This window comes from Protopterus annectens, chromosome 13.part0, assembly GCF_019279795.1.
Source record: "Protopterus annectens isolate FY-2018-M chromosome 13.part0, PAN1.0, whole genome shotgun sequence".
In the NCBI taxonomy this organism is placed as follows: domain Eukaryota; kingdom Metazoa; phylum Chordata; order Ceratodontiformes; family Protopteridae; genus Protopterus; species Protopterus annectens.
The window spans coordinates 1,002,738,039-1,002,762,975 of NC_056747.1; positions in this window are offsets into that span (position 1 = coordinate 1,002,738,039).

The following is a 24,937-nucleotide window of genomic DNA, read 5'->3' on the forward strand; positions in this document are numbered from 1 at the left end:
AACACAACCGTTGACTGTGGGGAGGCAATGTCCACAACAGTTGGACATGTGTAAGGAATAGCTTGGACATAGGAAAAGGTGCCATCCTACCAATTAGTAGAACAGGCTGGCAAAATCCAGAAGTCAGCTGTATAATCCGAATGTGTATGTGACACAGTCGAACGGGTAGTACCCAGATACACCAACCAAGTAATGAAAGTGAAGTAATGGCGTGTACCTATGTGCGTGAGGTATAGCATATGGAAAGCAAACATGGCAGGGTAGTCCACACAACCATAAAGGTACCCAACACATGTAGGGTAGTCAATGTGTAACTCTGGTCGTGTCATGGGCCAACAACCAAAGTAGTGCTCTATGGGGTGTGAGTAATTTGTGTGTGAGGGGTGTGTGTTTAATGGTAAATTCCTCAAAGGCGATACATGTGTCGTATGCAGAAAAGGTGAACCGGAGGTGTATGAGGGGTCAGCGGGTGAAGTGGAAAGAAACACAACCTCATGTAGAAACAGCTGCAAGACAAGCAGACAGGACATAGTGTAGAACACAATCTCACAAACATATGAATATGGAAATATGCGAGACAAATGTATAGATATGGCACCATCACATACCCACAGATGGGTCCTGATGGAACTGGCCATAACAAACGCAACACACCTGGATGCATAATAGCCTACCCAGCATACCCTCCACAACACACAACCTGCCACCATACCAGAACATCCACCAAATCCAGCCGTACTTGGTCCACTGGTTTGTTGCAGAAACAGCTACACACAGTGACCCCTACGCATATGTAGAAGGTATTGTCACCCTAGGCTGTGCCAGGATTGCAAACCATGTATCCCCTGCAGGTAAAACCCCCTGCATGTTTTTGTGCAGCCACAAAAATCTTTGTTATCTAACTTGGTTTCGTCTTGACCAATTTTTGGGATATCCCTCACGGGATGACCAACTTGTGTAAATAGTATAATGGGTATGACGACATGATGTCCAATCCAGTAGATATCTGGACACAAGTCAGAATGTGCAGTGGAAGTCCATGACACTGTCCAGCCCTAAGTGGGCATGCATAACCTACCACCCAGGATAAAATACCTTCCTGTGACGCACATGTCCAGACATGAATAGGAGGGAGAATATAATGCACACATTTGCAAAGTGGAAAACAGCATGAGGGCGAGGAAGACACTACGTAAACAGGTCAACCCTGATCAAGTGTGAGGGACACTGACTGTGTGCAGTCGTGACTGACCATACCTGTCAACCTGTGTGAGCAAGATATCTGGACAGAGCTGTGAATATAAGTGAGACAAAGGTCCAAAATCAGGGACAATCTGTAAACATATCTCTTAGAAACATAGAATTTGATAGAATAACAGTTTGCACATTGGCATTAATGTCTGGAGTATGAAGTCTGAAACCCAACTGTCTGTCAGCACGTTCCAACTGCAGTCTTTAATGCTGAGCTACTGCTGTGCCAGAACACAACAGCGTATTACAGAGGTCTGTGCCATACCACTCAACTGTCCGGATATTCACAGAATGACTAGGGTCACACCCTGTCCCACTTTGCGAGTAACAATCCCTTTGTAGGCAGTGGTGTCCTGTGAAAAAAATCAACACACAGCAAATGCCCCGAGAGTTTATTTCCTAATTTACTTTAATAGTCGCATAAAACAGTTATTTTATATATGAATCCTCAATATGTTATGTGAAGTAACATAAGCAATTCAAATATTACTAGAATAAGCTATTATATGTACAAAAAAGGTTAAAGTTCAGTACTATGCATGGCTGTAGGTATGATTTGTCCTGGAAAATCTGACATCTCTACAGAGCATGTCCCACTTTGGGCAGTCAAAAAGGTGGCAACCCTAAGAATGACCACAGGTTCACCCCATAGTGTTGGTGTGTGCCTCCGACAATCTGCACCAGTGTGGTAAATAGCTGGGAATTGACATCACTAAATAATGAGAAATATCCTGAGTATAAGACTCCACAACCTGCACAACAGTCATGCTAATGCAAAACCTAGCATTCTATCAATGTTCTAAGCTAGTAAGAGCAATCGTTAAAATGTGTCCCTAATTGTCCCCCCATCGTGTAGGTTTTGCGCAGGTTCGGTGCTCTAAGAGGTTGAGAGGTATGTTCTGTACATATTTACAGGAACAGCCCTTCACACTTGTGTAATGTACAACTGCATACCTCTAGTCACTTCATGTCCAAAAATAATAATCCCCATATGACTGTATACAGGTAATAGTCAAATGTGAATGGGAACATCACTCATCATGGAGTATGGACTATAACAAGCCCACCCATAATATGTAATGCCAACAGAATAAGCTGCTGACAGGTGCCCAAACACCTGTGTCTATAAACACAGGTAAAACTTCAAAATAGGGAAATAATCCCTGTCCATATGCTTCGTCTGATATTTGACCTCGGCCAGGGAAGTTCCATTCACCAGGTGGACAAGCCTAAACCCAGATCATTACATGAACACCCTGACAATCAAAGACCTGTATGTGGCTGGACTATATGCCTTGGTGTTCTGCATATCCTCAGCGTGATTAACAATGCAGCCAGAGTCCACAGCAGTAGGCAATAGGGAATGTGTAATATGTAGTACCGCTTTTTTACCAGCAGGAGAATGGATGCCTGTGTCGTAGGTGAAGTGGTGAGGCATATGTTGATGTAGCTAAGTACTATGGGTATGCATATCAATGTGGGAGAACACCAGTAGATTAGTGGTACCGGTATCCGGCCAACGTGAATGAAGTCCCAGTTGACCTACGACCACTGCACATATAACCTGAAAGTGTAATGAAAGCGTTCGTGCAGTACACACATTTAAATATGTAAAGGTGAACGTGTGTTTCGCAGTAGTCCATAAACTGGACTACAGATATGTAACTGTTAAGGTCAGAATTATGAAAGCTCATGGAAGCACAATTATCTATGAAACACATGTAACCCACAATAAGGATATGCAAGTGCGCCTGCGCGTGTGTAATCCACTCACAGAAGAGAAAATGAATGGTGTTTTCCCCACATTCTATGTACATGGCTCATACCTGTTAAACCCGTAAAGTACGAAACCGGACAAAGCCATGACAACAACTGGTACAAATAGGGACAATCCCCAGATATTGCCCTAACAAACATAGAAAGTGGATAGAATAACAGGTGTGTCACTAGCATGGATTCTCTGAAGGGTATGAAGTCGTAACCTGAAATGTTTGTCATTATTTACCAACGTCAGTCTTTAATGATATGCCACTAACTTGCCAGATAGACACAAGGTTATGAAAAACAGACCAAAGATAAGAGGCAAACAGCTGTACATGCAGCGGAAATCTGTACAGTTGAAAGGTATGATATGGAGATATATATACACATATATCCACAGACATAATCCAAAGCAAATTATGAGATGAGGAATGTACAGACATATGTATATATGTACATATATAAATCTATACACACACGATACATGAATAGATATATACACAACAAACACATGTCCCTGTACATATAACACATGTATATAAATAGGTCATGGTATAGCTAATATGGATAGACAGACAGACATGTATGAAAGGAGAATGCACCAATGGTTTCCAAACCATTGCCTGGAAAGTACCAGTGTGACAGGGCCTGCAAATTCTACACGTTAAACATGAATATAGGTGTCCTTTGAAGGACCCCAAAAATTGATCCTGTATGAAGTGCCAACTGTCATTGATGCAAAAGAAGTCACACCTGCAACTATGATATAGGTGTACATGCAACAGTAGCAGGTTCAAGGGTAATAACACATGGGTCAATTGAATGTATGACGTACAAGCTAATATCCGCAGAATGGGGAGTGCTCAGAAGTGTCCTCACACTTTATTATTGCTCACATTAAACATGTTTAATGGGTACTGTGGAGGTGTGTCAGGTATGGGAATCATGGGTATGCAGAATTGGGCCAAGGTGTTGGTTGGCACAGATCTATTAGGTACGCCCCATGGGAGTGATCAATATACCTATGTGGGTATAGCACACACCTACATTCTCCAAAAAGGTGCAACCCATCTACTGGAGATTGTGTAAACCATTGGGGGAAGATGTAGGGACCTATATCAGTGTCATGTAGGCAATTATCATGGATGGACACGTGTACGACCAAGATGGTAACCATACCTGCCAGAATGTCAGAATAAGACAGCTGGACTAAGGCATAGTACATGACAGACAAATAGGGACTATATTAAATATACCTCAGACAAAGTCAGACCGTTGATAGAATAATTGCGTAGTCAGGAATACGAATGTTATGAGAGTTAGTAATCATGAAATAGAAGTCAGTCATGATTACCTAACCGCACAGTCCATCATGGCTTACCAGCAATCTACCAGAAAGGCACATTATCATGACAAATGTAACAGAATCATAGGTCAAACCCCAGGGTGTATACCCATAATGTGTACAGGTGAGAGGAATGAAGGTAACCCGTCCTAATGAAAAGTACAGAACTAGTGATACTAGGTGGACAGGCAAGAAGAAAGACGTCAGGACAAATGACAAAACATGTACAAGTCATAAGCATGTTTGTCCACAAATGTGAATTACAATGTATGGCCTGTGAAAGTCAATGTGCAAGGTTAATAGACTCAAAAGACATGTGTCCTTCAGGGTGTCATGCAGTGTCACCGATACAGTGTCCAGTCCCCCATACTCATACGTGAGCTCTGCCACTGACAGAAAGCACAAATACCGGTGTACACATAAGGTACATGATGGAATAATTAGTGTGGATAAGCACCTGTTGGCCTGTGTGAGGAATATAACCCAGTGGGTGGGTGTGTCCTGCAATAGGAATGTAATGGTAACTGGCCTGTGATGGCACCATGTATTGTGTGTATTGGCGTAAGGAAATTGATGTCCAGTATCAGAAACATACCTCGCAACTGTATGAATGTGCAGATGTATGCCTCATATGTGTGGTGTGTTCCTCTCACCATCTGTATCTGTCTGCCAAATACCTGAGAACTGACGTCATTAAATAATGATAAATATATGTGTTTAAGACCCTAAATCCCTCAGAAAGGTCATACTAATGCAAAACCTATAAAATTGTCAACTATCTACATTTGTAAGAGCAATATGTAGAATCTGCCCCTATCTGTCCCCCCATCATGTTAGGCTTTGTACAGATGTTTTGCACTAGGAGGTTGATAGGTATGATCTGAAACAGATACATGTCTGAGGAAACAGCATTATCGACTGCAAGATAACTCAGAAGATATGAAAAGCACTGCAGTAGGATGTTCATCCGCAGGTATGTTCTGACATATCAAATGACACAGCAGTCTACAGGAAGTACCTATAGGGTGTCACCTTTACCAATGATGACAGTGGGACATACCCACAGCCATGCATACACCACAAATAGACATAGCACACAGCAAAGCCTAGGCCATGATACATGAAGCCTCCAGTGTGTATGGATTGAGTGAGAGTACAGCAAGGAAAGATGACTGCCAGGCTATTCAGCAAACACCTGCAGGGGCGTGCAAGACTGCCCGTAACACGAACATTGCACGGACAATGTTGGGATTTGCAACATACCCCATTTGTATGTGTAAGCTATGCAAATGATGATTATGCAATACATGAAACAGTAAGCTGTCCGTGCAAGAGCAGAGTTATGTGCAGAAATGTACCCGGATGTTATGCGACTAACGTTTTGCACATTGCTAAACAGAGCAATGACAGCTGCAAATACAGTATGAATACAGTCGAAGAAGCATGCCAATGTCCAAGTCCAAGGCCAGTGGCGGCTTTGTCCATTGGATATCAATGAACCAGTAGTTGTCCTCCCCCGATCCCTGGTGTGGAAGCATAGCGCAGTGCCACGAGAACGTGCTGTGCTTCAAAACAAGACATATGGATAATACACATACAAAATGTAGGTTTAGTTAGATGTTAGTACACCATGCAGATGACTGGCAAGCTGGAGACAACATGGCTACTGCGTACTGGTACTTATTTGTGGAAGCGCTCTGTCAGAGATGTAATGAAGCATTTGTAGGCAGTGTGAGGCAAGTGAGGCTGAGGATAGTGAATCACAACATGTCATGTCATATGGGCCAAGCCTCTACCATGTAGTGTAGGTTAAGGGGATTATTAGAGTAGAAGATAGGTGACAACATGAGTGTGTATGTACAAAACACTGTAACCTCACTGGAGCAGTGTCACATGTGTGCTGTCAGTACTCAGTGGAAGAGACATGTCATGAGCTATCCTAGGGAATGTCAGGAGACTGACGGCGTATGCCATGGATACCACCGATGTGACCTGAAAACCTGCCCACAGTGTGTCTGCGCCCATGTGCACCAGTAAGCCCGAGTAAGTATGTGTGCATGCGTGTTAGCCTGTGTGCACGTGTGGAAGAACGAGTAAGCTAGTGTACGAATGGTGAAGCCCGTGTAATGTCGTGTATGCGTTTGTAAGCATGTATACATATGTACTACACACATCACACACGTACTGCACACACAGACACACATGCTGCCAATACTACACACATCAGTGAAATGGCACATGGATGGAGACTACATCATCAGAAGTAACAGTGCTGTAAACTATGCTACAGTGATGGTCATAGCTGCAATGCATCATGCCTGCTGAAGTACACCTGGAAGTAACACACTGTGTGTTAGCATGCTAACATCAATACAGTGGAATAAAGCCACCGTGTGCAGCAGCACCAGGTTAGTCAGATCCTGCATCAATGTTACACATCACAGGTGGTGGCACAGGTGACATCATATGCACAGGGTGTGGTGTTAACATGTCCAGAGCTGTCATAGAGACATCCAATGTACACGTAGGTGTGTGTGCGTGAGGGACAACGGTTATTGCATGGCCCAATGGTGGTGCAATGGGTTTGTGTATGTGATAGCCATAGCTGTTTGTGGTAAGTGTGTGTGTCTGCATATACACAGGTACAGCATGTGTCAGCCATATACAGGAGGTTGTGGGACAGTCACAGACCGTACCTGCCAGGCTGTAGAGATCCCCATTACTGGCCATGGACACCCTTTCACGCATCCAACACAACTCAGTCCTGCACCTGTCAATGTCTACACATACAGTCCTGGGATCTGTACCACAACCTGTGGATAAAAGTGCATCTGTAATGTTAACCTGAGGTGCATAGAATTGACAGTTACTACAGACAGATATGAGCCATACTCACACTCCAATGTAATAACCACTGCTGACTGTTGCCGAGATCTGCATACGACCAGTCAAAGGTGCTGCACTAACATTGTTTCCAATGTCCGTGTAATACCCAGCAACACAATAACCAGTCTCTACACATGTATAACCCATGATCACTACAGCACACAGTATGTGCACTATCACAGAGCCATAGCAGATGTACATACATCCATGGTGCTCATGTACAGACAATGCAGCAGAGTCAAGAGTGATAATCCCAACATACATATCTATATACAATATACATTATATATATATATATATATATATATATATATATATATATATATATATATATATATATATATATATATATATATATATATATATATATATATATATATATATATATATATATATATATATATAGATATATATATATATATATATATATATATATATATGTAGATAGATACATACACACACACACACACACACATGGCAGGGTTGGGAGCAGAACATAAACGTAAGCACTGTACCACACGACAGCATCACGGAGTTACAAAATGCGCTACCGTGATCAGTGGATCACATGATTCACACAGGCACACATCTAGCCTGCAGACAGCAGCATCAAAGGCAAAGATGCTGCACGGATGTTATGGAGAGTGAATACTGTAAAAGCAATGTACTGTTGTCATGCAGCTGGAAACACACACACACACACACACACACACACACACACACACACACACACACACACACACACACACACACTTGGCAGGGCTGGGAGTCGAACATACACCTAACTACCCTAACACACTACAGCATGACGCATTTACAGAACGCGCTACCAAGATTACTGAACACAGCACTCCCAGAGGCATACTTCTAGGTGGGTGACATCATCCGCAAAGGCAAAGATGCTGATAGGGAATGTATGTGGTGTGAGGCATCTAAAAGCATTACTGTGTCCCCAGGCAGCTACAAACACACACACACACACACACACACACACACACACACACACACACACACACACACACACACACACACACACACAGTTGGCAGGGCTGGGAGCTGAACATACACCTAACTACCCTAACACACTACAGCATGACGCATTTACAGAATGCGCTACCAAGATTACTAAGCACAGCAGTCCCAGAGGCAGTCATCTAGGTGCATGTCATCATCCACAAAGGCAAAGATGTCGGTAGCAAACTGCTGTGGTGTGCGGCGTCTAAAAGCAAGACTGCATCCCTAGGCAGATGGGAGCATGCACGCAAACACACACACACATTTGACAGGGCTGGGAGTCGAACATACACCTAACTACCCTAACACATTACAGCATGACGCATTTACAGAACGCGCTACCAAGATTACTGAACACAGAACACCCAGAGGCATATTTCTAGGTGGTTGACATCATCCGCAAAGGCAAGGACGCCAATAGGGAATGTATAGAGGGTGAGCAGTCTGAAAGCATATTACTGTCCCAAGGTAGACATAGACAAACACACGACAGTGGTGTGATCGGGGCAACCAAATATCTATGAAGCACTCCAACAACACTACATAGATACAGGACATGCCACAGACAGTACACCCTTCAAGACAGCAACCAGTGTGTTCAATGTAGGCATCCATCGTGACATTGGAAATGGACATCTGTTGCCTGGATGACCACCATCACTATACAGGATGTCAATGGCCATGGCCACACACTTAGTATCACACGTCTGTTTGTAATGTACTGTGTGTCCATCTACACAATGGCGTACTGGGCATGCTCACACACTTAGCAGTTGCAAAGGGCCATCTTGCATGCACACGGATTCTAACAGAAGTGCGCAGTTTGGAATGCACTGTGTGTCCAGCTACACAACGGCATACTGGGCATGCTCACACACTTAGCAGTTGCAAAGGGCCGTCTTGCATGCACATGGATTCTAATCACAGAAGGGCGCAGTTTGGAATGTACTGTGTGTCCAGCTACACAACGGCGTACTGGGCATGTTCACACAGCAGTTGCAAAGGGGCGTCTTGCATGCACACGGATTCTAATCACAGAAGGGCGCAGTTTGGAATGTACTGTGTGTCCAGCTACACAACGGCGTACTGGGCATGCTCACACACTTAGCAGTTGCAAAGGGCCATCTTGCATGCATGCGGATTCTAAACACAGAAGAGCACAGTATGGTATTACTGTCCCCACGTACATGAAGGACACTCACATGTATTGACCAGTTCACACTCAGGAGTATCTCAGTTGTCTCAGGTGTAGATCACAGAGGTACACAACACAATCTTTAATGTAGCCGTCACACATGACCATGTCATTGGACCAGCAATACACAGCCATACATTAAGACAACACCGTGTGACTCATGACCAGTGGACTGTACATAGGTCTACAGCAACTGTGCAGACTACACATGTACCGACAGGGTTCCATCATGTGTTATGCATTGCAATGATACCACTGTACATAACCAGGTCGACTCTACACATACCAAGGGCCCTGGATCTTACACAGCTGTGACAGATGACTGTCGCTGTACACCAACGAACATACATGTTTGGCTATGTCATACATGTAATTGCAGTGGATATGTGCATGGACCAAACACACACCACATATGTATATAGCATAGCTTTTGCTGTCCTCTGTGCAGACAAGTGGCTACAGCAATCATACACACACAAATGGAAGGTGGGTCCATGGCTGTTGAATGCTAACAGTACATGAGGTAGCAATGTTGACCGAGGACACATTCCCTCTGTACTAGTTACCCATGACACCCATCATATCATACAACAGTCCATGTGTTATGTATGTCAACACACATGTCCACCAATTGCAATACATACAAACATGGCTACATGACAGGCATGTAGGACCAACACACATGTACAATCTGTAGTGTGCATGCAGCTACCATGCATGTATAGTAGCTGATGTAAGAAACTCATCTGTGCCTAACTACAACATGCAGCTGCAATGCAGCCCCATAACTGACACTTGTATATGGTGACATACTGACAGTACGGTAGGATGTACAGCAGGTATGGATGGATGTGTGTACATAAAGTGGTGATGCACCTGTGTAGATGGATGTTTGCCAGGGACGGTTCACAGGTGTGTCAAACGCCATCCAACCATGACATGTGCAAACAGTACGCTATATTACTATTACTTGACGGTGGCGACATAAGACCTACACAGCGGTCAGGTGTTACCGATAGTACGTCACTTGACACCTGTAGCACTTACATCCTCCCGTGTGCATATAACAGCACAATTGCCAAAGGTAGCATTGGTACACATAATGTGGCCAATACTGCTGCATGTCTGTCAGATGTATCATCATATAGCAGATGTATTATTCACAGTACTGCCATGTGTGTTTGCTTGTGTGACCATATATGCCACATATGGCGTGGAATACAACCCAATTGTCACACACCCCTGTACACTGTTGTAGAGATCTGTATATACTGCAGTGTGGAAAGCATGATGAAGGCAGGTGTGGTGTGTGTATCACACACATCAGCTATCCAAATGTGTACGACATTTGTGGTCTCCACAGTGTGTGTGTGTGTATGTAGGTATGTATGGCTGTCTGGTGCATGGAGTGAGGGTGTATGCTGCCATACAGAACACACAGGATCCCTAACCCCTCATGGTGATGTAGTCCACTACCCTGTTGATGCCATCGGTGTCAGCCGCACTGGCTATATGTACATGTTCTTTCTCTGTGTTGCATTGTGTGGGTGCACAGTACTGTGAGGGTGATGACCACATAGGCAAGGGTCCTCACTTCAACACTATGGGGTGTGCGTTATAGTGTTGTTGACCCCATTAGTGTGAGCATGTTCCTGTAATCTGACAGGGTATTATTGCTAAACAGTGAGGCCTCATGCTATCAAGTGGCCTCTAACTTTATCATTGGCCAGACCACTGTGTACAACCTCTGCACCATGTCAACATACCTGTGATTTGACCTGGTATGGATGTCACATCTCTAGCCACTGTAGCCTATTAAACTGCCCACATGCTTCTGGATCAGTATATGTGTGGACATCTGTGGTATGTTAGACTTTCAGACAGTCAGGCTGAGGCTACGTTTAGCATGCTGATATTGCCATATGTGCCTGTGAGTACTCCACAGTTACACATGGGAGACTGCAAACAGTGCTACCTGTAGGCACATGCAAGTAGACCATAAGGAGGGAACCAGGGCATCATTACCAACATACTGTTACTGTTGTTACCATGACACATACTGTGAACATATAGCAATGCATGCTAAACCTGTACTACATGGTATGTCTGGTGCGTGTCAACAGTACACAACTAATGTAATATACACGTCTCTCACTATTCTCACACAACTATTGTAATATACACTTCTCTCACTATTCTTACACAACTAATGTAAATTACACTTCTCACTATTCTGTTCACCTTGTGCATCAGACCATTTGAGCATGTTCCTGCAGCGATAGTGTGGATGACAGGGATGCATCACAGGCTTCATCATATGCACAGGGTGATAATGTTTGCCAGGGGCATAGGCTGCACCAATGGATGACATCATGTGTAAGTGTAAAGGCCAGTGATATGATTGGATATGTCTGTTCAGTATGCATGTGGTTGTTGTTGTGCCCTACAGATGTCTTTGCTGTGTGCGTGTATGTGTGCACACAGTTCTGCCTTTTGTGAGGCCTATACAAGGTATTATTGACAGCTCCAGATTGTACAGACCAGGTTGTACAGCTCACTGTGTCCGGCCATGGCCACATGACCTGTACCTGCCAGGGGTTGCACGGGCACTACGAGGTGAAGGTACAGATGGGCTACTATCCGACGACACATGTCGACTGGAACCTTTTCCTTGCTGGGAGCATCCAGGGACATGTCCACGTGGCCTGCTGTGTCCTGGTGTGGACAGCGCAGCACCAGCTGCACTGCTACTGCTACCGGCACTATGGGAGCAAGTATGTGAGGTGGCACGCTCACATTGACCTGCACTAGGTGGTGTGGCTGGCCTATGTCCATGTGGCCTATGCCTCACTCCTACCAGATGTTCCAGCACAGACAGCTCACACTCGCAAATTGCCATGCCATGGTCAAGGATTCCAACCATGTCACCCAATCGCCTGTCAAGAACATCAGCAATCTGCTGTTGAGCATTTGCCAATGCCTGGATGTTGTTATTTAGGGTACGGATAGCAGCTCTCTGCAGCCTCTGCCCTTCCCTGGTGTGCCGTTCAGCACGTGCCTGTGCCACCATTACAGTCTGGAACATGCGTCTGGTGATACCAGCTGCTGCGCTCCGTCCTGCAGGTGCATGTCTGCCAGAGGTCCTCCTACGAGCAGCACTGGCCACATGCCTGTGTGGCACATCTGCAGTCATTACACTGACACCATGGTGTGTAGACACACCTTCTGTAGCCACCAAACATTCCTGTTCCACACTAACAGACACTAACTGTCCTTCCTCTATGGCCACTGGTGATGCGGTATGTGTTGGCAGCAGAACTGTGTGTGGGGAAGAGTGGGACATAGCTGGGATGGCAACCGTTGGCACAGATTCAGCCCCTGACAACCCTGCCTGTACCTCATGCATATGTTCATCACTGCTAGTATCTGTGGGGACACTAACATCAGATGGACCTACATCACCTGTGAATGCAAAGAAAGACTCTAAATTACAATAGACACAGATACACAGACACACAGACACACACAGCCACACACACACACACACACACACACACACACACACACACACACACACACACACACACACACACACACACACACACACACACACACACACACACACACACACACACACACACACCATGCATGTGATTTGACAGATGGCATGCAGCATGCCTGTGGTACAGCAGAGGGCATGCAGCTCGGACATTAATAGTGTTAGTAAGCATACCTCCCTGGGGTGCAAACTACAGCAAGCAGGTGTCATATCAGTAGCCATGCAGTTCACACAATCATGGTAGTATGCATGCATCCCCGTGATACACCATGTGGACCAGAACAGGATCACAGTACACATGGCTGATGTGACTTTGACATGTACTCTGCTGATGTGTGCGTTAACATGCATACATGTCTGACACAACGGTGTGCTGACACAGGTTCATGGGTTCATAGGGTCATACTAGGCTATCTGCCCTAGGGCATTTATAAGCCTAGCCAGAATGTGTTTGGCTTTCGCCACCCATTTTAAATTAATTTTGCTATGACCTTTTTGAGGTTAGTAAACTGTGCCTCTGTCTAACAGTGACACAGAAGTGATACCCAGGGTAAACCTATGATCTCACATCCACTCATCAAGATTCCTCTTGAAGAGAGTCAATGAGGGACTCTGCCTAACCTGGACTGGGATTTTATTCCAGAGTGAAGGGAGCCTCTGGGTTATGAATCTGTCCCTCCAGCATGTCCTATTTATTTCAGTGCTGAGGTTCAAGTCTCTCAGGTGTGTAGCTCGATGGGATTTGGATTTTCTGAGGTACAGCATGTCTATTAATTCCGGGTTGGACATGGCTTTATACATCAGGCACAGATCGCCTCTGAACAGGCGGTATGCCACTGAGTAGAGCTGGAGATTCTTTAATAGGGCAGCATATGGCATCTGATTGAGCCCTTTGATCCTCTTGGTGAGGTACATTTGGGGTCTTTCCAGTTGCTGCAGGTGTCTGGTAAGGTACATCCCAAAAGGGGCATTGTACTCAATTATGGGCCTGATGAGGGATGAGTAAAGAGGGACGATGACCTCCCCTGATCTAGATGTGAATCCCTTCATGATTATGTGGGCTATATAAAATGTTTTTCTAACCACTTTGGCCACGTGGTTGTCAAATGAGAGATTGCTATCAACTTGGGTCCCCAGGTCCCTAATTACTTCTTCAGTACTTAATGGGTTACCACGTATGTGGTAATTTGTGGGCACTTTGTTTTGCCAAAGGGGGTGACTATACACTTTTTGGCGTTTAGCTTGAGGCCATGGCTCAGGCACCAGTTGTCTGTTTCTATGAGGCCCTTTTGGAGGATGCTTGTGTCGGCTGGAGAGTTGATTATGGTGCCCTGTTTGCAGTCATCTGTGAACTTGGTCAGCCACAGTCCTTCCGTGTTGGCCTGTACCTCCGAGAAATATATACCGAACAAGAGAGGTCCCAGGACTGAGCCTTGTGGGACGCCACTTGTAACTGGTTTGGAGTCTGACATGGCTCCAGCAATTCTAACCATGTGGGTTCTGTCCTTGAGCCAGTTTGCAACCCATCTAGTGACATAACGGTTTATATTTAAGCTGGTGATCTTATCTACAATGCCCGAGTGGGGTATTGTATCGAAGGCTTTTGCGAGGTCCAGGTAGGCTGTGTGGACCACCTTCCCCTCGTCAATGGCCTTGGTGACTGTTTCAAAGAAATCAACCAGGTTTAAGAGGCAGGATCTGCCCCTAACAAAGCCGAACTGGGTAGGATCCAGTGTCTGTAGGTCCCCAATATCTTTATTTATGATATCCATGATGATCCTTTCTATAGCTTTGCAGACCAAGCTAGTCAGGCTTATGGGGCATTGTGTAGCTGGACACACAGTACATTCCAAACTGTGCACTTCTGTGATTAGAATCCATGTGCATGCCAGACAGCCCTTTGCAACTGCTAAGTGTGTGAGCATGCCCAATACGCCGTTGTGTAGATGGACACACAGTACATTCCAAACTGAGCCCTTCCATTAGAATCCGTGTGCATGCAAGATGGCCCTTTGCAACTGCTAAGTGTGTGAGCATGCCCAGTATGCCATTGTGTAGACGGACACACAGTACATTCCAAACAGACGTGTGATACTGAGCGTGTGGCCATGGCTATTGACATCCTGTATAGTGATGGTGGTCATCCAGGCAACAGATGTCCATTTCCAGTGTCACGATGGATGCCTACATTGAACACACTGGTTGCTGTCTTGAAGGGTGTACTGTCTGTGGTGCATCCAGTATCTGTGATACCACTGTACATAACCAGGTCGACTCTACACATACCAGGGGCCCTGGGTCTTACACAGCTGTGATAGATGACTGTCGCTGTACACCAACGAACATACATGTTTGGCTATGTCATACATGTAATTGCAGTGGATATGTGCATGGACCAAACACACACCACATATGTACATAACATAGCTTTTGCTGTCCTCTGTGCAGACAAGTGGCTACAGCAATCATACGCACACAAATGGAAGGTGGGTCCATGGCTGTTGAATGCTAACAGTACATGAGGTAGCAATGTTGACCGAGGACACATTCCCTCTGTACTAGTTACCATGACAACCATCATATCATACAACAGTCCATGTGTTATGTATGTCAACACACATGTCCACCAATTGCAATACATACAAACATGGCTACATGACAGGCATGTAGGACCAACACACATGTACAATCTGTAGTGTGCATGCAGCTACCATGCATGTACAGTAGCTGATATAAGTAACTCATCTGTGCCAAACTACAACATGCAGCTGCAATGCAGCCCCATAATTGACACTTGTATATGGTGACAAACTGACAGTACTGTAGGATGTACAGCAGGTATGGATGGATGTGTGTACATAAAGTGGTGATGCACCTGTGTAGATAGATGTTTGCCAGGGATGGCTCACAGGTGTGTGACACACCATCCAACCATGACATGTGCAAACAGTACGCTATGTTACCGTTACTTGACGGTGGAGACATAACATCTACACAGCGGTCAGGTGTTACCGACAGTACGTCACTTGACACCTGTAACACTTACATCCTCCCGTGTGCATATAGCAGCACAATTGCCGAAGGTAGCATTGGTACACATCATGCGGCCAATACTGCTGCATGTCTGTCAGATGTATCATCATATAGAAGGTGTATCATTCACAGTACTGCCATGTGTGTTTGCTTGTGTGACCATATATGCCACATATGGTGTGGAATACAACCCAATTGTCACACACCCCTGTACACTGTTGTAGAGATCTGTACATACTGCAGTGTGGAAAGCATGATGTAGGCAGGTGTGGTGTGTGTATCACACACATCAGCTATCCAAATGTGTATGACATTTGTGGTATCCACAGTGTGTGTGTGTGTGTGTGTGTGTGTGTGTGTGTGTGTGTGTGTGTGTGTGTATGTAGGTATGTATGGCTGTCTGGTGCATGGAGTGAGGGTGTATGCTACCATACAGAACACACAGGATCCCTAACCCCTCATGGTGATGCAGTCCACTACCCTGTTGATGCCATCGGTCTCAGCCGCACTGGCTATCTGTACATGTTCTTTCTCTGTGTCGCATTGTGTTGGTGCACAGTACTGTGAGGGTGATGACCACATAGGCAAGGGTTTTCACCTCAACACTATGGGGTGTTCGTTATAGTGTTGTTGACCCCATTAGTGTGAGCATGTTCCTGTAATGTGACAGGGTATTACTGCTACACAGTGAGGCCTCATGCTATTAAGTGGCATCTAACATTATCATTGGCCAGACCGCTGTGTGCAACCCCTGCACCATGTCAACATACCTGTGATGTGACCTGGTATGGATGTCACGTCTCTAGCCACTGTAGCCTATTAAACTGCCCACATGCTTCTGGATCAGTATATGTGTGGACATCTGTGGTATGTTAGACTTTCAGATAGTCAGGCTGAGGCTACGTTTAGCATGTTGATATTGCCATATGTGCCTGTGAGTACTCCAGAGTTACACATGGGAGACTGCAAACAGTGATACCTGTAGGCACATGCAAGTAGACCATAAGGAGGGAACCATGGCATCATTACCAACCTACTGTTATTGCTGTTACCATGACACATACTGTGAACATATAACAATGCATGCTAAACCTGTACTACATGGTATGTCTGGTGCGTGTCAACAGTACACAACTAATGTAATATACACGTCTCTCACTATTCTCACACAACTATTTTAATATACACTTCTCTCACTATTCTTACACAACTAATGTAAATTACACTTCTCACTATTCTGTTCACCTTGTGCATCAGACCATTTGAGCATGTCCCTGCAGCGATGGTGTGGATGACAGGGATGACAGGGATGTGGCACAGGCTTCATCATATGCACAGGGTGATAATGTTTGCCAGGGGCATAGGCTGCACCAATGGATGACATCATGTGTGTGGGTAAAGGCCAGTGATATGATTGGACATGTCTGTTCAGTATGCATGTGGTTGTTGTTGTGCCCTACAGATGTCTTTGCTGTGTGCGTTTATGTATGCACACAGTTCTGCCTTTTGTGAGGCCTACACGGGGTATTACTGACAGCTCCAGATTGTACAGACCAGGTTGTACAGCTCACTGTGTCCAGCCACAGCCACGTGACCTGTGCCTGCCAGGGGTTGTACGGGCACTATGAGGCGGAGGTACAGATTGGCTACTGTCCAACGACACATGTCCACTGGAACCGTGTCCCCACTGGGAACGTCCAGGGCCATGTCCACATGGCCTGCTGTGTCCTGGTGTGGACAGTGCAGCACCAGCTGCACTGCTACTGCTACCGGCACTATGGGAGCAGGCATGTGAGGTGGCACGCTCACATTGACCAGCACTAGGTGGTGTGGCTGGCCTACGTTCACGTGGCCTACGCCTCACTCCTACCAGATGTTCCAGCACAGACAGCTCACGCTTGTGGATTGCCATGCCATGGTCAAGGATTCCAACCATGTCACCCAATCGCCTGTCAAGAACATCAGCAATCTGCTGTTGAGCATTTGCCAATGCCTAGATGTTGTTATATAGGGTACGGATAGGAGCCCTCTGCAGCCTTTGCCCTTCCCTGGTGTGTCATTCAGCACGTGCCTGTGCCGCCATTACAGTCTGGAACATGCATCTGGTGATACCAGCTGCTGTGCTCTGTCCTGTAGGTGCATGTCTGCCAGAGGTCCTCCTATGAGCAGCACCGGCCACATGCCTGTGTGGCACATCTGCAGTCATTACACTGACACCATGGTGTGTAGACACACCTTCTGTAGCCACCACACATTCCTGTTCCACGCTAACAGATGCTGACTGTCCTTCCTCTATGGCCACTGGTGATGCGGTATGTGTTGGCAGCATAACTGTGTGCGGGGAAGAGGGGGACATAGCTGGGATGGCAACCGTTGGCACAGATTCAGCCCCTGACAACCCTGCCTGTACCTCATGCATATGTTCATCACTGCTAGGGGACACTAACATCAGATAGACGGCAGGAGGGTAACGCACCTACATCACCTGTGAATGCAAAGAAAGACACTAAATTACAATAGACACAGACACACAGATACACAGACACACAGACATACACAGACACACATACACACACACACACACACACACACACACACACACACACACACACACACACACACACACACACACACACACACACACACAGACACACACAGACACACGCACACACACACACACACACACACACACACACACACACACACAGACACACCATGCATGTGATTTGACAGATGGCATGCAGCATGCCTGTGGTACAGCAGAGGGCATGCAGCTCGGACATTAATAGTGTTAGTAAGCATATCTCCCTGGGGTGCACACTACAGCAAGCAGGTGTCATATCAGTAGCCATGCAGTTCACACAATCATGGTAGTATGCATGAATCCCCGTGATACACTATGTGGACCAGAACAGGATCACAGTACACATGGCTGATGTGACCTTGACATGTACTCTGCTGATGTGTGCATTAACATGCATACATGTCTGACACAATGGTGTCCTGACACATGTACAGCATCGTAATGGGCATCACATTGTGGTGTTGTCTGTATGCCCTACAGATAGAATGCATGTTTAGCAAATGTGCATGAGCATAGAAGGGTAGTGTGAGCCGCCTACATTGCTATACAGTGTGAAGTACAGACACTGTGCCATTGCATGGCATCTTGAGGCATCTGTATTGCTGTATAATGCATATTATGTACACATTGCATAGCCATAACTGCATGCATACCCATGACATTACTGTGGATTGTGATACACGATGCTGAGGTGTATACACACCAAACCATGCTGTGTCAAGTGACAGGTCACTGGAGGCCTACAGCTGACACCCCTGCACAACAACTACAGGGTCTTAGCTGCCTGGCAACCATGTCCACACATAGCGGACATGTCAATTTACCATTTCCCACATGACATTGATGAACCACACACGCACGAGGTGCACAGCTAACAGTGATGTCCTACAGCAGCAAGGGAAATGTACAGTATCTGTGGCCTGATGTGGTGTCAATGTCTGTGGAAGCTGTACAGGTGACTACTGTCATGCTATGACACAGTCGTGATGTGCAACTAATCTTCTATGGTAGACTTCAGTGACACCTCCACTAGCTGTGCACAGGCTGTTAGGATGTCCACTGGACCACATCAAATGTATAATCAGTCAACTAAGGCTATAAGTGGACCATGTGTGGACAATGTGCAACAAGGTGTATACACATCACATCTACTGTGTGGCTATGTGTCTCTGGCCATCCCCCATGGCCATGTATGCACATGTGTTGGCCAAATGTGTGTGATGGCCATCTATCTCACATGTCTGTGTTGTCCCATATGACATACACCCATAGATGTCAGATATGTCACCATCCACAGGGCTATGCAGACAACGGGTTGTATGTTTGGTATGTGGGGTATGGGTCATGGGATAGTGTGCCAATATTGCAGCCAGAACACTACATGTCTGGAACATGTCAGATGGCACATCACAATGTGTGCACCCAATGCAGGGGCATACAACACAATGGTGACACCTGTGGACTGCCCATATCACAGCTCACTGTGTGGTACTGTTTGCGTATCACACATGCTGTTCCAATGCATACTACATATGCCTCCATTGTAGAACACCTCCACCATTGTATGCACAGCTGACCACACATGTAGCAATGACAAATACTGTGGTTTCAAGTTGGTGTATCATTTAATTTGTATATATTGCACATGGGTGGCCTGTGTGAATGATAGATGTTGCGACCTGTATATCGTGACTGGAACAAACATCAAGTGTACAAGTGTTAACTGGCCACATGGCAAATAGATCTATGCTTTAACATGCCTGATACTGATGACAGTCTTACCTGCAACGGACTCATGTCTGTGCGGCACGCCAGAGGTACCTGTATAGGGGTTACACAGCAGTATGAACATTATCCATGACTGTATAAAAGCCACAGGGTGCACTGTGCATGTTAACACATTTGTCTGTATAATAGCATATAGTATGCACATGTGTGCATACACAGGGTAGCATACTGTAGTATGCAGCTTGTGTGTCCACATACCTTGCATATGTTGTTACTTTACATAATGTACAGTGTCACGTGCAACTAAATGGGATATAATAGCCATATGTGCAGTACTGACTTACCAGGCAACTCCAGGCTCATTGGTTGGGAGACACCCACCTCCACGATGGCAGCTAGAGTTTCTGGATGCTGTTCTGACGGTGTCCCTAGACTGGCCAGTAGCTCCTCGGTGTGTGTGAGTGGGGGCTGGGTTGGTGGCCCACCACCTGTTCCACCTTGTTCCCTGGCAATTGCAGTGGCATCCTGTTTTGCATGTCGTATCAAGTCCGTGCAGTGTCTGCGCACCTGCTGGTAGGTGCGGTTATGGCCACCCACATTGTTCTCCCTCCTGCGAAGATCCTGCCACAGGTCATCCCGCTGCTCGGCATGCTGTGGCACATGGCTGAACAACACCTCATAATTCTCATGGAGGTACGGGATAAGGACATCATCCTCCTGGCGGTTGTACACCGGAAGGCGTGTACGAGGCATTATCTGTAAGACATAATGATGGTGACAGGTCACAGTTTCAGAGATGTACAGAGATACTGCTGCACATACATTTCTATGACATCTAGAACATCTGCACAGTTATCTTTGCAAATCATCATGACACGGACATGACTGACGTGTTTGTGTCACACACATGTAACACCCGTTGTGCATTGGATATCATCACCATATATGTGTGTCACCTCATTACAGTGTTCATACTCCATGTGAATGCTGTCTTGATGTGGGCATGTCTATTTGCCTGCACTGGTCTTCTTACCTATCTGCACATGCCTATAAGTGTCCACAGTAATGCTGTTGACCTTGATGCTGTGTATATGTCACATATCAACACAGACACAGCCTTAATGGACTTGAGCAGTGACAATGCACACATATGCATGGAAACCTGTACATGCATGTGTTTTGCCATATACATCTACACAGCACTGTACAGCTGTTCAACATCCTGCCACGGATCGCCTGTGTTGCACATGTGGTTGACATGGGACAATGGTTAGTCGGACGTCATTCGCAGGGATGCTTATGAACCATAGCATGTATGGGCAAGGTTTCCTAGCTGTAACAGACAGCCATTATGTCACTGCGAGGTGCATCATTGCCAAATTACTGATCCAGACAGTTGATACTACATCTACCATGCGGCCATCACACCATGTATGACTGGGATGACATGTGCAGCTTTGATGGACAGGGTTGCATGGTTTGGCAGGAGTATGTCACATGTATGGCACAGGGATCTGTCCAGCATGTGGCGATCCTAGTATTCGGACGGTAGATGTCCATGACATATATCTTACAGATCAGGATATGGACATGTAGCATGTCCCTCATCATGGTGTAGCAGATGTCTTTATGCAAGGTAGACAGCATGCTGCATAGTGGAGTTGAGGATTGTGAAGGCTGGTATCGCCCATACACGCATGGCCATTACCCCTTAAAGGTAATATGTGATCCAATATTGGTCACCCCAGTGTGTATATGCCTGTCCAATAATCTCCGTGCTCATGGATGGCACCCTGTCATGACATGGGTACCTCGTATGATTACCTAAGGGGCCTGGAGATGTTACCAAGTCAGGGAGGTGTACGGCACAACACCATCCCTTACACAGTGTCCATAATGATGACCACAGCCTAGGTGGTAGTTAATTGGTACAGGGATGTTCACCTAGCGGTGACAATGCTGATATCATCCATCAGAATGTGCACATATGTCACACACCTCACCCACACAGTCCATTCCGTGTGTTGTTCACAACACTGACACAGCTATTCCTCATAGGTCATGGCCATTCACATCCTTACATACACAGATGCCTAACATTTGTCTGTGTGGTATGGGCTACAATGAGGGTGGAGTACAGCACATTAACCCTGTTCTACTGTAGCTGGCACTGGTGTGATATGCACATGTCACTCTGGCACCATTTGTAGTTGTGAGTCTGTCAAGAGGCCACCAATAGAACACTCCTGTGACATGCAAAGGTATTTGTAATCAAACATCCGTCCTGTCTTGTACATCTGTACTGCTAACATCTACAGTGATAATGGTTCATGGACATGCACACCATACTCAGCAGGGTTATAGTGTGGTGCCACACATTATGACTGTCGTCACCACTTGTGGGTTGATATTATCCAACACCCTATCTGTATTTTATGGTCATGCTAGGCACTTGTAAAGAACTTGTGAGCATGTCATGAGCTACTGATTAATATAGCTCCCATTCCACACCATTTCCCACAGGAACACTGGCTGTGCTAAGATTTCCAGCTTGCTTATGGTACAACAACTGTTGTACACATGTAACTCACATATCCTGTGAGACATGGTTGTATATAAAGGCATGTCCGACTGTCACGTACCAGTGCTATTGCCTGTCTATAAGATGGATATGTCGTACATGTGGCAATAGAGCAATTGTCTCATGTACACATTCAATGCTCACCTCCCGACATACGACACTACAGCCTGTGGGGGATGCACTTATGCAGCCCTTCTGGGGGTAATGCTGTCACCAACCCAGACTGCACCTGACAGTCATGTGGGGATGTGTAACATTCGCAACACACCCCACTCATCACATAGTCTCACATGATCTCCACCACAGGGCACACATAGAAGGACAACGTGTGCAGTACCTCTCCATACTCTGTGTAGGCACCAGAGGAAGCCCCCATATGGAACACAGCATCACCAACTTATAGCCAACAGACTCATGTGTGCCCATCACATACAGCCGATAGTGTGTTATAACATACACAACACACCAGTCATAGGTGACTCTGTAGGCGGTCACACTGCAGTTCCACACAGCAGGCTACACAAGGCGATAGTCGCTTACATCTTGCTGTCGGGTAACTGGTTCTGCAACATAACCTATGCACCCATGCCACACCTCACCAGGTACGCTGTGACTTGTCATTCTCCATGTTAGTGTGACTGCCCTGAGATGCCACTTCACAGACTACATGTGCAGGGACATGCAATAGCTCGCCAGTCTTGTTGCCCTGAAGGTGTGGGCCAAGCCCTGGGGAGCATTATGCATTCATCCAGACCCAATACCACTGTACAACGCCTGACTGTGTCACTTCAGCAGTTGCCTATGCTTCTGCTGTCATTCCACCGGCATCTGGTATCTGTCCGCTTTGACTGACCTGGTCAAACACAATGCTTTGGCACAGATGACCTGCACCTGTCAGCCCTGGGAGTACAGCTCACATGTAAGGCTCTTGCTGCTTCTATACTGCCTGTCTTGCACAGTTTCCAATAACAGTCACCGGCAGAACGGGAACTGGCAAGCAAGACATGGGGTCATGTGACACAATGCTTGCAGCTTCCTCTGTGATGCACGCAGGCAAGGCACACCTTAGAATGCACCACTCCAATATCTCTGCAGTGACTGGGACCTGCCTCTTGGCTCTGCAGGGCACACCTGCAATGACAGGTTATAGACAGACCATACCTTTCAGGCACATACCTGGACTGGCACACCCACAGCTGAGGTGTTCCCACATCCCACTATGTTGTACACACATCCTGGCTAGTTACTTAGCACAATGCATCAGAGGTGCTCCACATGCAACTAACTGTGTCCAGAACCACTATACACATTGTAACAAGCTACAGATTCCACTACATACCCCACAGTTACCAGACCTCATTTGTTGGTGTACTGGACAGTAGGGCTCAGACAGCTACTACTGATGTGTGACTGACACTAACCCACACTTAACTGGGATAGCCAATCATGTACTGACACATCCATGAGTCATAACCTCCACTCGGCTGGATAAACCCATACACACCACCTCCAAGACCAACATTAACCTTGGCATGAACACTACCAACATGTGACTGGTGTTCCACACCTGTGGTCATCCCCTCATTGGTGGATTCCGAACATATGCTAATCAACCTTGTTAGCCACATCCTGGCACCACACCCTTCACGGCATACACAGTACATGAGTACTACAACACCTACTACAGACGTCTTATGACAGCGGTTGTTAATTTCATGACACCCGTGCAGATGGACATTGCACATACAAATGCTGCAACACACCCTAGTGCACTTCAGTAGCACGTACATTACTGCATGGATCATGCTATGCCACACAGAGCCATGATGGTACACACCAGATAACAGACGCCACTCTGGTGGTCAAGTTCCATGGACATAATGTACAACAACAGGTGGAGGCTGTTGCACAGTGGTGTACAATCCCATGGGTGGGGTAGCTCAATGGTCAGCCTCGGTAGGGCCATGGGATCACTCATCACATACTACATGACTAGCTAC